The sequence below is a fragment of the Hordeum vulgare genome, chromosome 5H (assembly GCF_904849725.1).
Source record: "Hordeum vulgare subsp. vulgare chromosome 5H, MorexV3_pseudomolecules_assembly, whole genome shotgun sequence".
In the NCBI taxonomy this organism is placed as follows: Eukaryota; Viridiplantae; Streptophyta; class Magnoliopsida; order Poales; family Poaceae; genus Hordeum; species Hordeum vulgare.
In genome coordinates this window covers 460,396,557-460,413,650 of record NC_058522.1, presented here as the reverse complement: position 1 = coordinate 460,413,650, position 17,094 = coordinate 460,396,557, and positions in this window count along the sequence as shown.

Sequence of the window (17,094 nt, the reverse complement as noted above, 5' to 3'; positions counted from 1 at the left end):
ATCATACAAGACGCTCCAAGAAAAACACATAATATGTGACGAATAAAAATATAGTCTCGAGTAAAATATTGATGGTCGTTAGAAGAAAGAGGGGATGCCACTCGGGGCATCCCCAAGCTTAGTTGCTTGATACTTCTTGAATATTATCTTGGGGTGCCATGGGCATCCCCAAGCTTAGGCTTTTGTTATTCCTTATTCCTTCATCGGAGAGGCACCAATGAGGATGATGAACCCCTCCGTGATCGTGTTCCCCTCCGGTGGTGCCGGAAAAGGGCTCTAGATTGGATATCGTGGTTCTCGAACTTGCGGCGGTTGGAACAATTTTTCATCAACTCCCGAAGGGTTTCTGGAATATCTGGGTATTTATAGAGCGAAGAGGCGGTGCGGGAGGCCACCGAGGTGTGCACAACCCACCAGGGCGAGCATGGGCTAGTGGGCACGCCCTGGTGGGTTGTGATCCCCTCAGAGCACTCCCGAGGTACTTATTTGGCCCATCTTGTGTCTTCTGCCCATAAAAAATCTACAAAAAGTTTTGCTGCATTTGTACTTCGTTTCGTATTGATTTTCTGTGAAGTAAAAAACAACCAAAAACAGAACTCGCACTAGGCACTATGTCAATAGGTTAGTCCCAAAAAATGATATAAAGTTGCTATAAATTGATTGTAAAACATCCAAGAATGATAATATAATAGCATGGAACAATCAAAAAGTATAGATACGTTGTAGACGTATCAATATGTTGGGGAACGTCGCATGGGAAACAAAAAATTTCCTACGCGCACGAAGACCTATCATGGTGATGTCCATCTACGAGAGGGGATTTTCGATCTACGTACCCTTGTAGATCGCACAGCAGAAGCGTTAAGAAACGCGGTTGATGTAGTGGAATGTCCTCACGTCCCTCGATCCGCCCCGCGAACCGTCCCACGAACCGTCCCGCGATCCGTCCCACGATCTAGTGCCGAACGGACGGCACCTCCGCGTTCAGCACACGTACAACTCGACGATGATCTCGGCCTTCTTGATCCAGCAAGAGAGACAGAGAGGTAGATGAGTTCTCCGGCAACGTGACGGCGCTCCGGAGGTTGGTGATGATCTAATCTCGGCAGGGCTCCGCCCGAGCTCCGTAGAGACGCGATCTAGAGGTAAAACCGTGGAGGTATGTGGTCGGGCTGCCTTGAAAAAGTTGTTTCAAATCAGCCCTAATTGCTCCATATATATAGGAGGAGGGAGGGGAGGCTTTCCTTGAGGCTCAAGGATCCCCAAAGGCTGCGCCACCAAGGGGAGGAGGAGTCCTCCTCCAATCCTAGTCCAACTAGGATTGGAAGGTGGAGTCCTTCTCTCTTTTCCCACCTTTCCTTTTTTTTTCTTTCTCTTCTTTTGGTTTTTTTCTTTCTCTTGTGCAAGACAGCCTTGGGCTGACCCCACCTACTTGGTGCGCCACCCCCAAGGTCCTTGGGCCCTCCCGGGTGGGTGGTCCCCCCTCCCGGTGAAGATCTGGAACCCATTCGTCATTCCCGGTACATTACCGGTCATGCCCGAAAACCTTCCGGTAACCAAATGGAGTCATCCTATATATAAATCTTCGTTTCCGGACCATTCCGGAAACCCTCGTGACATCCGTGATATCATCCGGGACTCCGAACAACATTCGGTAACCAACCATATAACTCAAATACGCATAAAACAACGTCGAACCTTAAGTGTGCAGACCATGCGGGTTCGAGAACTATGTAGACATGACCCGAGTGACTCCTCGGTCAATATCCAATAGCGGGACCTGGATGCCCATATTGGATCCTACATATTCTACGAAGATCTTATCGTTTGAACCTCAGTGTCAAGGATTCATATAATCCCGTATGTCATTCCCTTTGTCCTTCGGTATGTTACTTGCCCGAGATTCGATCGTCAGTATCCGCATACCTATTTCAATCTCGTTTACCGGCAAGTCTCTTTACTCGTTCCGTAATACAAGATCCCGCAACTTACACTAAGTCACATTGCTTGCAAGGCTTGTGTGTGATGTTGTATTACCGAGTGGGCCCCGAGATACCTCTCCGTCACACGGAGTGACAAATCCCAGTCTCGATCCATACTAACTCAACGAACACCTTCGGAGATACCTTAGAGCATCTTTATAGTCACCCAGTTACGTTGTGACATTTGATACACACAAAGCATTCCTCCGGTGTGAGTGAGTTATATGATCTCATGGTCATAGGAACAAATACTTGACACGCAGAAAACAGTAGCAACAAAATGACACAATCAACATGCTACGTCTATTAGTTTGGGTCTAGTCCATCACATGATTCTCCTAATGATGTGATCCCGTTATCAAGTGACAACACTTGCCTATGGTCAGGAAACCTTGACCATCTTTGATCAACGAGCTAGTCAACTACAGGCTTACTAGGGACAGTCTTTTGTCTATGTATCCACACATGCACTATGTTTCCAATCATTACAATTATAGCATGGATAATAAACGATTATCATGAACAAAGAAATATAATAATAACTAATTTATTATTGCCTCTAGGGCATATATCCAACAGTCTCCCACTTGCACTAGAGTCAATAATCTAGTTCACATCACCATGTGATTCCAACGAATCCAACACCCATATAGTCATGGGGTCTGATCACGTCTTGCTCGTGAGAGCGGTTTTAGTCAACGGTTCTGAAACTTTCAGACCCGTGTGTTCTTTACAAATCTTTATGTCATCTTATAGATGCTGCTACTATGTGCTATTCAGAAATACTCCAAATATCTACTCTACTATACGAATCCGTTTCACTATTCATAGTTATTTGGATTAGTGTCAAAGCTGCATCGACGTAACCCTTTACGACGAACTCTTTAACCACCTCCATAATCGAGAGAAATTCCTTAGTCCATCAGTTACTAAGGATAAATTTTGACCGCTGCTAGTGATTCAATCATGGATCACTCTCTGTACCTCTCAACAGACTTTGAGTCAAGGTACACATCAGATGCGGTACCCAGCATGGCATACTTCAGATTCTACGGCCAAGGCATAGAAGACGACCTTCGTCTATTCTCTTTATTCTGCCGGGGTCGGGTTTTGAGTTTTACTCAAATTCACACCTCACAACGCAACCAAGAACTCCTTCTTTGCTGATCTATTTTGAACTCCTTCAAAAACTTGTCAAGGCATGGATCTTGTTGAAACTTCCATTAAGCGCTTTCGATCTATCTCCATAGATCTTTGATGCTCAACGTTCAAGTAGCGCAATCCAGGTACTCCTTTGAAAACTCCTTTCAAACAACCTTGTATGCTTTACAGAAATTCTATATTACTTCTGATCCACAATATGTCAACCACATATACTTATCAGAAATTCTATAGTGCTCCCACTCACTTCTTTGGAAATACAAGTTTCTCATAAACCTTGTACAAACCGAAAATCTTTGATCATCTCATCAAAGTGTATATTCCAACTCCGAGATGCTTGCACCAGTCCATTGAAGGATCGCTGGAGCTTGCATACTTGCTAGTATCTTTAGGATCGACAAAACCTCCTGGTTGTATCACATACAATGTTTGCTCAAGGAAACCGTCGAGGAAACAATGTTTTGACATCCTATGTGCAATATTTCATAAATAATGCAACAACTACTAACATAATTCTAACAGACTTTTAGCATCGCTACGAGTGAGAAAGTCTCATCATAGTCAACTGTTTATCTTGTCGGAAACATCTTTGTGACAAGTCGATTTTTTCTTAACAGTGACTTATCACCATCATCGTCTGTCTTCCTTTTAAAGATCCATCTTTACTCAACAGTCCTATGACCATCAAGTAGTTCTTCCAAAGTCTACACTTTGTTTTCATACTTGGATCCTCTCTCGGATTCCATGGCTTCCAGCCATTTGTCGGAATCCGAGCCCACCATTGCTTTCTCCATAACTCGTAGGTTCACTGTTGCTCAACAACATGACCTCCAAGACAGGGTTGTCGTACCACTCTGCAGTAGTACGCGACCTTGTCAACCTACGAGGCTTGTAGTAACTTGATCTGATGCTCGATGATCACCATCATCAGCTTTCACTTCAATTGGTGTAGGCGCCACACGGACAACTTCCTGCGCCCTGCTACACACTGGTTGAAGTGATGGTTCAATAACCTCATCAAGTTCTACCACCCTCCCACTCAATTCTTTCGAGAGAAACCTTTCCTCGAGAAAGGATCCGTTTCTAGAAACAAACACTTTGCTTTCGGATCTGAGATAGGAGATGTACCCAACTATTTTGGATTGTTGGGGAACGTCGCATGGGAAACAAAAAATTTCCTACGCGCACGAAGACCTATCATGGTGATGTCCATCTACGAGAGGGGATGAGTGATCTACGTACCCTTGTAGATCGTACAGCAGAAGCGTTAGAGAACGCGGTTGATGTAGTGGAACGTCCTCACGTCCCTCGATCCGCCCCGCGAACAATCCCGCGATCAGTCCCACGATCTAGTACCGAACGGACGGCACCTCCGCGTTTAGCACACGTACAGCTCGACGATGATCTCGGCCTTCTTGATCCAGCAAGAGAGACGGAGAGGTAGAAGAGTTCTCCGGCAGCGTGACGGCGCTCCGGAGGTTGGTGATGACCTTGTCTCAGCAGGGCTCCGCCCGAGCTCCGCAGAAACGTGATCTAGAGGAAAAACTATGGAGGTATGTGGTCGGGCAGCCGTGAGAAAGTCGTCTCAAATCTGCCCTAAAAGCTCCATATATATAGGAGGAGGGAGGGGGACCTTGCCTTGGGGTCCAAGGGACCCTCAAGGGGTCGGCCGAGCCAAGGGGGGGAGGACTCCCCCCCCCCAAACCGAGTTGGACTTGGTTTGGTGGGAGGAGTCCCCCTCCCTTCCCACTTCCTCCCTCTTTTTTTTTCTTTTCCTTTGATTTCTTTTTCTTGGCGCATAGGCCCCCTTGGGGCTGTCCCACCAGCCCACTAAGGGCTGGTGTGTCTCCCCAAAGCCTATGGGCTTCCCCGGGGTGGGTTGCCCCCCCCCCCCGGTGAACTCCCGGAACCCATTCGTCATTCCCGGTACATTCCCGGTAACTCCGAAAACCTTCCGGTAATCAAATGAGGTCATCCTATATATCAATCTTCGTTTCCGGACCATTCCGGAAACCCTCGTGACGTCCGTGATCTCATCCGGGACTCCGAACAACATTCGGTAACCAACCATATAACTCAAATACGCATAAAACAACGTCGAACCTTAAGTGTGCAGACCCTGCGGGTTCGAGAACTATGTAGACATGACCCGAGAGACTCCTCGGTCAATATCCAATAGCGGGACCTGGATGCCCATATTGGATCCTACATATTCTACGAAGATCTTATCGTTTGAACCTCAGTGCCAAGGATTCGTATAATCCCGTATGTCATTCCCTTTGTCCTTCGGTATGTTACTTGCCCGAGATTCGATCGTCGGTATCCGCATACCTATTTCAATCTCGTTTACCGGCAAGTCTCTTTACTCGTTCCGTAATACACGATCCCGCAACTTACACTAAGTTACATTGCTTGCAAGGCTTATGTATGATGTTGTATTATCGAGTGGGCCCCGAGATACCTCTCCGTCACACGGAGTGACAAATCCCAGTCTTGATCCATACTAACTCAACTAACACCTTCGGAGATACCTGTAGAGCATCTTTATAGTCACCCAGTTACGTTGCGACGTTTGATACACACAAAGCATTCCTCCGGTGTCAGTGAGTTATATGATCTCATGGTCATAGGAATAAATACTTGACACGCAGAAAACAGTAGCAACAAAATGACACGATCAACATGCTACGTCTATTAGTTTGGGTCTAGTCCATCACGTGATTCTCCCAATGACGTGATCCAGTTATCAATCAACAACACCTTGTTCATAATCAGAAGACACTGACTATCTTTGATCAACTGGCTAGCCAACTAGAGGCTTGCTAGGGACGGTGTTTTGTCTATGTATCCACACATGTAAATGAGTCTTCATTCAATACAATTATAGCATGGATAATAAACGATTATCTTGATACAGGAATTATAATAATAACTATATTTATTATTGCCTCTAGGGCATAATTCCAACAGTCTCCCACTTGCACTAGATTCAATAATCTAGCCCTCACATCACTATGTGAATTACATTGTGATAAATCTAACACCCATACAGTTCTGGTGTTGATCATGCTTTGGCCGTGGAAGAGGTTTAGTCAGCGGGTCCGCTACATTCAGATCCGTGTGCACTTTGCATATATTCACGTCCTCTCCCTCGACGTAGTCGCGGATGAGGTTGAAGCGTCGTTTGATGTGTCTGGTCTTCTTGTGAAACCGTGGTTCCTTTGCTAAGGCAATGGCACTAGTGTTGTCACAGAACAAGGTTATTGGATTCAGTGCGCTTGGCACCACTCCAAGATCCGTCATGAACTGCTTCATCCAGACACCCTCCTTAGCCGCCTCCGAGGCAGCCATGTACTCCGCTTCACATGTAGAATCTGCTACGACGCTTTGCTTGGAACTGCACCAGCTTACTGCACCCCCATTAAGAATAAATACGTATCCGGTTTGCGACTTAGAGTCGTCCGGATCTGTGTCAAAACTTGCATCGACGTAACCTTTTACGGCGAGCTCTTCGTCACCTCCATATACGAGAAACATCTCCTTAGTCCTTTTCAGGTACTTCAGGATATTCTTGACCGCTGTCCAGTGATCCACTCCTGGATTACTCTGGAACCTACCTGCCATACTTATGGCCAGGCTAACATCCGGTCTAGTGCATAGCATCGCATACATGATAGAACCTATGGCTGAAGCATAGGGGACGGAGCGCATATGCTCTCTATCTTCATCAGTTGCTGGGCACTGAGTCTTACTCAATCTCGTACCTTGTAGAACTGGCAAGAACCCTTTCTTGGACTGTTCCATTTTGAACCTCTTCAAAACTTTATCAAGGTGCGTGCTTTGTGAAAGTCCTATCAGGCGTTTTGATCTATCCCTATAGATCTTAATGCCTAGAATGTAAGCAGCTTCTCCTAGGTCCTTCATAGAGAAACTTTTATTCAAGTAACCTTTTATGCTCTCCAAAAACTCTACGTTGTTTCCAATCAGTAATATGTCATCCACATATAATATTAGAAACGCCACAGAGCTCCCACTCACTTTCTTGTAAATACAAGATTCTCCAACCACTTGTATAAACCCAAATGCTTTGATCACCTCATCAAAGCGTTTGTTCCAACTCCGAGATGCTTGCACCAGTCCATAAATGGATCGCTGGAGCTTGCACGCCTTGTTAGCATTCTTAGGATCGACAAAACCTTCGGGCTGTATCATATACAACTCTTCCTTAAGGAAACCGTTAAGGAACGCCGTTTTGACATCCATCTGCCAGATTTCATAATCGAAAAATGCAGCTATTGCTAACATGATTCTGAGGGACTTAAGCATCGCTACAGGTGAGAAAGTCTCATCGTAGTCAACTCCTGGAACTTGTGAAAAACCCTTTGCCACAAGTCGAGCTTTATAAACGGTCACATTGCCGTCAGCGTCCGTCTTCTTCTTAAAGATCCATTTGTTCTGAATAGCCTTGCGGCCCTCAGGTAGTATCTCCAAAGTCCACACTTTGTTCTCATACATGGATCCTATCTCGGATTTCATGGCTTCTAGCCATTTGTTGGAATCTGGCCCCACCATTGCTTCTTCATAATTTGCAGGTTCATTGTTGCCTAACAACATGATTGACAAGACGGGATTACCGTACCACTCTGGAGCAGCACGTGATCTCGTCGACCTGCGTGGTTCAACAGAAACTTGAACTGGAGTTTCATGATCATCATCATTAACTTCCTCCTCAACTGGCGTCGCAATGATAGAGGTTTCCCCCTGCCCTGCGCCACCATCCAGAGGGATGAGAGGTTCGACAACCTCGTCAAGTTCTATATTCCTCCCACTCAATTCTCTCGAGAGAAACTCCTTCTCGAGAAAAGCTCCGTTTTTAGCAACAAACACTTTGCCCTCGGATTTGAGATAGAAGGTGTACCCAACTGTCTCTTTTGGGTAACCTATGAAGACGCACTTTTCCGCTTTGGGTTCCAGTTTTTCAGGCTGAAGCTTTTTGACATAAGCATCACATCCCCAAACTTTAAGAAACGACAATTTTGGCCTTTTGCCATACCACAGTTCGTATGGTGTCGTCTCAACGGATTTTGATGGTGCCCTATTTAAAGTGAATGCAGATGTTTCTAATGCATAGCCCCAAAATGATAACGGCAAATCAGTAAGAGACATCATAGATCGCACCATCTCTAATAGAGTACGATTACGACGTTCGGACACACCATTACGCTATGGTGTTCCAGGCGGTGTTAACTGTGAAACAATTCCACATTGTCTTAAGTGAGCACCAAACTCGAAACTCAGATATTCACCCCCACGATCAGACCGCAGGAACTTGATCTTCTTGTTACGATGATTTTCCACTTCACTCTGAAATTGCTTGAACTTTTCAAATGTTTCAGACTTGTGCTTCATCAAGTAGACATAACCATATCTACTTAAATCGTCAGTGAAGGTGAGAAGATGTACCTCCGGCCACTCCTATCCCAGTACTCCAAGAAGTAGGGCAGTCATTGGGCATTGCCCCGGAGAAGCTCACGGTGGATCGTCTTATGGAAGATCCTGATGACTCTGCACCCAAATCTTCTGATGTTTAATCCGCTCATATTAAGCTGCTACTGTACTGTTTTTATGTATTGTCGAACTTCTGCTGTAGTTTGGTGCTTCAAACTTCGGTTGCAGTGGCTATTACATAGCCTTGCTTTTGCTATATCTCTATTCTGCAATGGATAGTCGTTCCACAAGGAGTTGGCGTGTGTTTTGCTGGAATGTGCGTGGCCTCAATTCCGATCATAGACAACGGGCGGTCCATAACAAAATCGATGAGAGCCTTGCTACGGTGGTGTGCCTGCAGGAAACAAAGATGCAGTCTATTGAGTTTCGAGCAGTTAAAGGTTTCTGCCCCAAACGCTTTGATCAATTTGCTTATTCCCCCTCCAGGGGTGCATCAGGAGGGCTCATTACCCTTTGGAACTCCTCCATTCTCACTGGTCACTTAGTACAGTGCACCCCATATGGCTTAGTCATCTCCTTTACCTCTAAGCACACAAGTGAATCATGGACCTTGGTTAATGTCTATGGACCATGTCATGGGGAGGCCCGGGATCTTTTTGTGAGTTGGCTTTACAATCTTCATATACCCACTGGGGCTAACTGGCTACTTCTTGGGGACTTTAATTTCATTAGATCCCCTGACAACAGAAACCTCCCTGGAGCTGATGTAAATGACATGTTCATCTTCAATGAAATTATTGGGCATTTGGGACTATTGGAGCTTCCCATCAAAGGTAGATCCTACACTTGGTCCAATATGCAAGACAATCCTCTTCTGGAGCAGTTGGATTGGTTCTTTACATCCACCAATTGGATCTCTTCTTATCCTCTCACCCAAGTGCTCCCTCTGGCAAAGACTGCATCTGATCATGTGCCCTGTGTGGTCTCTGTCAACACCTCCATCCCCAAATGCAACTTATTTCGTTTTGAGAACTACTGGATTGAAATGGAGGGCTTCATGGAATGTGTGCAGCAATCGTGGCTCATTCCTTCACGAAAGACTCACATCTCTCCTATTATCATGGATAAGATGAAGCATCTTCGCCAGGCTCTGAAGAAATGGCAGATGTCCCTATCTCAGTTAAAGCACCTTATTTCCAGATGTAACCAAGTGGTGCTATGCTTGGATGAGCTGGAAGAGCTGAGGTACTTATTCAGGCCGGAAGCTAACTTCAGGAATCTAGTTAAATTGCATTTGGAACATCTACTACGCCTTCAATGTTTATACTGGAAGAAGAGGGCCACTATTCGATTCATCAAGGTTGGTGAGGAAAATACCAAATTCTTTCATGCTATGGCCACTGAAAGGTACAGGAAGAATTCTATTGCCTCTCTCAAGTTAACTGATGGGTCTATTATCTCTGATCATGATCAAATTGTTGCATGCTTCTGGGCATCTTTCAAGGATCGAATGGGAACTTCTCTTGGAATTAATATGGCTTTTGACCTTGACTCCCTGCTGGAGGAAGTTCAGGGTCTTGACATTCTCACAGAGCCCTTTTCCAAATCTGAGATGGATAAAACTGTGCATCATATGCCTACTGACAAAGCCCCTGGACCTGATGGTTTCAATGGACTTTTTTTCAAAAAATGCTGGCACATTATTTCCCCTGAGTTTTATCAACTTGCTGCTGAATTTCATGCTGGCCAGGCTCAGCTAGTAAACATGAATTCTTCCTATATTACACTCATTCCCAAAACCAGGTCACCTGAACAGGTGGGAGATTATAGACCGATATCTCTTACGGGCATGGGTCTTAAATTTTTGTCCAAAATGCTTGCCAATCGGCTACAATTGCAGATTGTTAAATGTCTTCACAAGAATCAATATGGTTTTATCAAATCCAGAACTATTCAGGATTGTGTGGGCTGGACTCTCGAGTGCCTGCATCAATGTCATCAATCCAAGAAACCTATAGTTATCCTTAAGTTGGATTTTGAAAAGGCATTTGATTCTGTGGAGCATGCATTCATCTTCCAGATTCTTCGTGCCAAGGGCTTTAATGATCGATGGATCCTTTGGGTCAAGCAGCTTCTAGCCTCTGGATCTTCTTCAGTTCTAATCAATGGTGTGCCTGGGAAGAAGTTCATGTGCAAAAAAGGTGTCAGACAGGGAGATCCTTTGTCCCCTTTGCTGTTTGCTATTGCTGCTGATTTTCTACAAACTCTGGTCAATAAACTGCGGGTGGATGGACTGATTCAGCTGCCCATTCCTACCCATGATACAGATTACCCTATAGTGCAATATGCTGATGATACTCTCATCATCTTACCAGCTGACAAATCATAATTATTGCAGCTTAAGGAAATGCTTTTGCTTTTCTCTCAGTCCAGTGGGTTACAGGTCAATTATCACAAATCTGCACTCTTACCTGTCAACATTCCTTCTCAGCATCTACAGGATCTAGCGGATTCCATTGGCTGTAAAGTGGGAACTCTACCCTTCACATATCTGGGACTGCCTGTTGGAATCACTAAACCCCGAATCATCGATCTCATGCCTCTGGTGGATAAAATGGAAAGAAGGCTCAGTGCTAGTTCCTCATTTCTTGCTCAGGGGGGCAGATTGCAATATGTCAACTCAGCATTGTCTGCTGTTCCCCTCTTCTTCTTATGCAGTCTGGCTCTGCCACCAGGGATTCTGAAGCAATTGGAGCGGATTCAACGTCAATGCCTATGGCGAAGAAATGGGAATGATCATGCACCCTCTCTTGCTGCTTGGCCACTGGTGTGCAGGCCTAAGAATAAAGGGGGGTTAGGGATTGTGAATTTAGCCGTTCAGAATGAAGCTCTTCTGCTCAAACATGCTGATAAATTCCTTAATCATGCTGATATCCCTTGGGTTCATCTGATTTGGAACACTTACTACCACCACACTGTACCTCAGGGCACTGCACTTTGTGGCTCCTTTTGGTGGAAGGACATATGCAAGCGTCTTGACCAATTCAGAGCTGTTACTTATGTCTTGCCTAATAAGGGTGATTCCTTCTTGTTCTGGTCTGATTCCTGGCTACTTGGCAACTCCACTATGCCTTTGGCAGTTCGATTCCAGCGATTGTTCTCCTTTGTAGCTGATCCTTTTTGCACAGCTCAAGAAGTTTTTGCTGCTTTTTCTGAGGATCATCTGCTCTCTCTGTTTCACCTTCCACTATCTACTCAAGCTTATCAGGAACTGTCTGCTGTCCAATCTTTAGTTCTGGATCTGGATCTGGATCACCATGCCTTTGACAGATGGGTATGGTGCAAGGATGCTAAGGGATATACACCCAAGGCCTACTATGCTCATGTTCATAGCAGTATTGTGCCTAACCCTCTGCTTAACTGGATCTGGAAAAGTTGTTGTACCATGAAAGTTAAGATGTTTGCCTGGATGCTCATTATGGATAGGCTGAACACACAGGACATGCTGGAACGGCGTCACTGGAAGGTTTCTGATTCTAATCTCTGTGTGTTATGTCATGCCAGAGTCAAGGAAGACAGAGATCATTTATTCTTCACATGCCTGTTCAGTAACAGGGTTTGGAACTACCTACAGATCACTTGGCAGGGGTCTTCTATGTGGACTGCTACTACTGCAGCTAGAAAGAACTTCCCCATCCGTTCTTTGCTGAGGTTGTTTTCACTGCCTGTTGGAATATCTGGACCACCAGAAATGCAAAAGTCTTCAACCAGGAACAACCAAAGTTCAGGAAATGGAGAGCTGGATTTATCCATGATATTTCTTTATTAGCTCATAGAATTAAGGCTAGTTTCAGGGATGATCTCCTTAAGTGGATTTCCTTTTTGCCTCCTTGAGGTCTGTATCTCTCTGCTCCCCCCCCCCTCTCGGTACATTCTATACCACCTCTTGTACATACAGTTTTCATCGTTGCAATACAGAAAATGGCTGTGGGGGGTTTTCCCTACAGTAGCCGGTCAAAAAAAAAAAGGTGAGGAAATAACGATATCCGCCGCGTGCCTCCACGCTCATTGGACCACACACATCGGTATGTATGATTTCCAACAAGTCACTTGCACGCTCCATTGTTCCGGAGAACGGAGTCTTAGTCATCTTGCCCATGAGGCATGGTTCGCACGTGTCAAGTGAATCAAAGTCAAGTGACTCCAAAAGTCCATCAGCATGGAGTTTCTTCATGCGCTTTACACCAATATGACCCAAGCGGCAGTGCCACAAAAATATGGCGCTATCATTGTTCACTCTAACTCTTTTGGTCTCAATGTTATGTATATGCGTATCGCTATCAAGATTCAATATGAACAATCCTCTCACATTCGGTGCATGACCATAAAAGATGTTACTCATAGAAATAGAACAACCATTATTCTCAGACTTAAAAGAGTAACCGTCTCGCAATAAACAAGATCCAGATATAATGTTCATGCTCAACGCAGGCACTAAATAACAATGATTTAAGTTCATCACTAATCCCGATGGTAGCTGAAGTGACACTGTGCCGACGGCGATTGCATCAACCTTGGAACCGTTTCCTACGCGCATCGTCACTTCGTCTTTCGCCAGCCTTCGTCTATTCCGCAGTTCCTGCTTCGAGTTGCAAATGTGAGCAACAGAACCGGTATCGAATACCCAGGCACTACTACGAGAGCCGGTTAAGTACACATCAATAACATGTATATCAAATATACCTGATTTTTCTTTGCCCGCCTTCTTATCTGCCAGATACTTGGGGCAATTGCGCTTCCAGTGACCCATACCCTTGCAATAGAAGCACTCTGTTTCAGGCTTAGGTCCAGCCTTGGGTTTCTTCGACGGATTGGCAATAGGCTTGCCGCTCTTCTTCGAATTGACCTTCTTGCCTTTGTCGTTTCTCTTGAAACTAGTGGTCTTGCTCACCATCAACACTTGATGCTCTTTACGGAGTTTAGACTCTGCGACTTTCAGCATCGCAAACAACTCGCCGGGAGACTTGTTCATCCCTTGCATGTTGTAGTTCAACACAAAGCCTTTATAGCTTGGCGGCAGTGATTGAAGGATTCTGTCAGTGATAGCTTCTTGCGGGAGTTCAATCCCCAGTTCAGCTAGACGGTTTGAGTACCCAGACATTTTGAGCACATGTTCACTGACAGACGAGTTTTCCTCCATCTTGCAAGCATAGAATTTATCGGAGGTCTCATACCTCTCGATCCGGGCATTCTTCTGAAAGATAAATTTCAACTCCTGGAACATCTCAAATGCTCCATGACGCTCAAAGCAACGTTGAAGTCCTGGTTCTAAGCCATACAAGACTGCACATTGAACTATTGAGTAGTCCTCCTTATGCGCTAACCAAGCGTTCTTAACATCCTGATCAGCCATAGCGGGTGGTTCATGTCCTAGCGCAGCATTAAGGACATAATCCTTCTTCCCAGCTTGTAAGATTAGCTTAAGATTACGAGCCCAGTCTACAAAGTTGCTTCCATCATCTTTCAACTTAGCTTTCTCTAGGAACGTATTAAAATTCAGGATGACACTCGCGTGAGCCATGATCCACAACACAAATATATTCAAAGTGGACTTAGACTATGTTCAAGATAATTCGAGTTTAACTTAATCAAAGTATATGCTAAACTCCCACTCAAAAAGTACATCTCTCTAGTCATTTGAGTGGTTCATGATCCACTTACACTATCCCAAATCCGATCATCACGTGAGTTGAGTATAGTTTCAGTGGTAAGCATCCCTATGCTAATCATATCAACTATATGATTCATGATCGACCTTTCGGTCTCATGTGTTCCGAGGCCATGTCTGCACATGCTAGGCTCGTCAAGCTTAACCCGAGTGTTCTGCGTGCGCAACTGTTTTGCACCCGTTGTATGTGAACGTTGAGTCTATCACACCCGATCATCACGTGGTGTCTCGAAACGACGAACTGTAGCAACGGTGCACAGTCGGGGAGAACACAATTTCGTCTTGAAATTTTAGTGAGAGATCACCTCATAATGCTACCGTCGTTCTAAGCAAAATAAGGTACATAAAAGGATTAACATCACATGCAATTCATAAGTGACATGATATGGCCATCATCACGTGCTTCTTGATCTCCATCACCAAAGCACCGGCACGATCTTCTTGTCACCGGCGCCACACCATGATCATCCATCAACGTGTTGCCATCGGGGTTGTCGTGCTACTTATGCTATTACTACTAAAACTACATACTAGCAAAATAGTAAACGCATCTGCAAGCACAAACGTTAGTATAAAGACAACCCTATGGCTCCTGCCGGTTGCCGTACCATCGACGTGCAAGTCGATATTTCTATTACAACATGATCATCTCATACATCCAATATATCACATCACATTGTTGGCCATATCACATCACAATCATACCCTGCAAAAACAAGTTAGACGTCCTCTAATTTTGTTGTTGCATGTTTTACGTGGTGACCAAGGGTATCTTGTAGGATCGCATCTTACTTACGCAAACACCACAACGGAGATCTATGAGTTGCTATTTAACCTCATCCAAGGACCTCCTCGGTCAAATCCGATTCAACTAAAGTTGGAGAAACCGTCACTTGCCAGTCATCTTTGAGCAAAGGGGGTTACTCGTAACGATGAAACCAGTCTCTCGTAAGCGTACGAGTAATGTCGGTCCAAGCCGCTTCAATCCAATAATACCGCGGAATCAAGAAAAGACTAAGGAGGGCAGAAAAACGCACATCACCGCCCACAAAACTTTTGTGTTCTACTCGAGAAGACATCTACGCATGAACCTAGCTCATGATGCCACTGTTGGGGAACGTCGCATGGGAAACAAAAATTTTCCTACGCGCACGAAGACCTATCATGGTGATGTCCATCTACGAGAGGGGATGAGTGATCTACGTACCCTTGTAGATCGTACAGCAGAAGCGTTAGAGAACGCGGTTGATGTAGTGGAACGTCCTCACGTCCCTCGATCCGCCCCGCGAACAATCCCGCGATCAGTCCCACGATCTAGTACCGAACGGACGGCACCTCCGCGTTCAGCACACGTACAGCTCGACGATGATCTCGGCCTTCTTGATCCAGCAAGAGAGACAGAGAGGTAGAAGAGTTCTCCGGCAGCGTGACGGCGCTCCGGAGGTTGGTGATGACCTTGTCTCAGCAGGGCTCCGCCCGAGCTCCGCAGAAACGTGATCTAGAGGAAAACCTATGGAGGTATGTGGTCGGGCAGCCGTGAGAAAGTCGTCTCAAATCTGCCCTAAAAGCTCCATATATATAGGAGGAGGGAGGGGGACCTTGCCTTGGGGTCCAAGGGACCCTCAAGGGGTCGGCCGAGCCAAGGGGGGGAGGACTCCCCCCCCCAAACCGAGTTGGACTTGGTTTGGTGAGAAGAGTCCCCCTCCCTTCCCACTTCCTCCCTCTTTTTTTCTTTTCCTTTGATTTCTTTTTCTTGGCGCATAGGCCCCCTTGGGGCTGTCCCACCAGCCCACTAAGGGCTGGTGTGTCTCCCCAAAGCCTATGGGCTTCCCCAGGGTGGGTTGCCCCCCCCCGGTGAACTCCCGGAACCCATTCGTCATTCCCGGTACATTCCCGGTAACTCCGAAAACCTTCCGGTAATCAAATGAGGTCATCCTATATATCAATCTTCGTTTCCGGACCATTCCGGAAACCCTCGTGACGTCCGTGAACTCATCCGGGACTCCGAACAACATTCGGTAACCAACCATATAACTCAAATACGCATAAAACAACGTCGAACCTTAAGTGTGCAGACCCTGCGGGTTCGAGAACTATGTAGACATGACCCGAGAGACTCCGCGGTCAATATCCAATAGCGGGACCTGGATGCCCATATTGGATCCTACATATTCTACGAAGATCTTATCGTTTGAACCTCAGTGCCAAGGATTCGTATAATCCCGTATGTCATTCCCTTTGTCCTTCGGTATGTTACTTGCCCGAGATTCGATCGTCGGTATCCGCATACCTATTTCAATCTCGTTTACCGGCAAGTCTCTTTACTCGTTCCGTAATACAAGATCCCGCAACTTACACTAAGTTACATTGCTTGCAAGGCTTATGTATGATGTTGTATTACCGAGTGGGCCCCGAGATACCTCTCCGTCACACGGAGTGACAAATCCCAGTCTTGATCCATACTAACTCAACTAACACCTTCGGAGATACCTGTAGAGCATCTTTATAGTCACCCAGTTACGTTGCGATGTTTGATACACACAAAGCATTCCTCCGGTGTCAGTGAGTTATATGATCTCATGGTCATAGGAATAAATACTTGACACGCAGAAAATAGTAGCAACAAAATGACACGATCAACATGCTACGTCTATTAGTTTGGGTCTAGTCCATCACGTGATTCTCCCAATGACGTGATCCAGTTATCAAGCAACAACACCTTGTTCATAATCAGAAGACACTGACTATCATCGATCAACTGGCTAGCCAACTAGA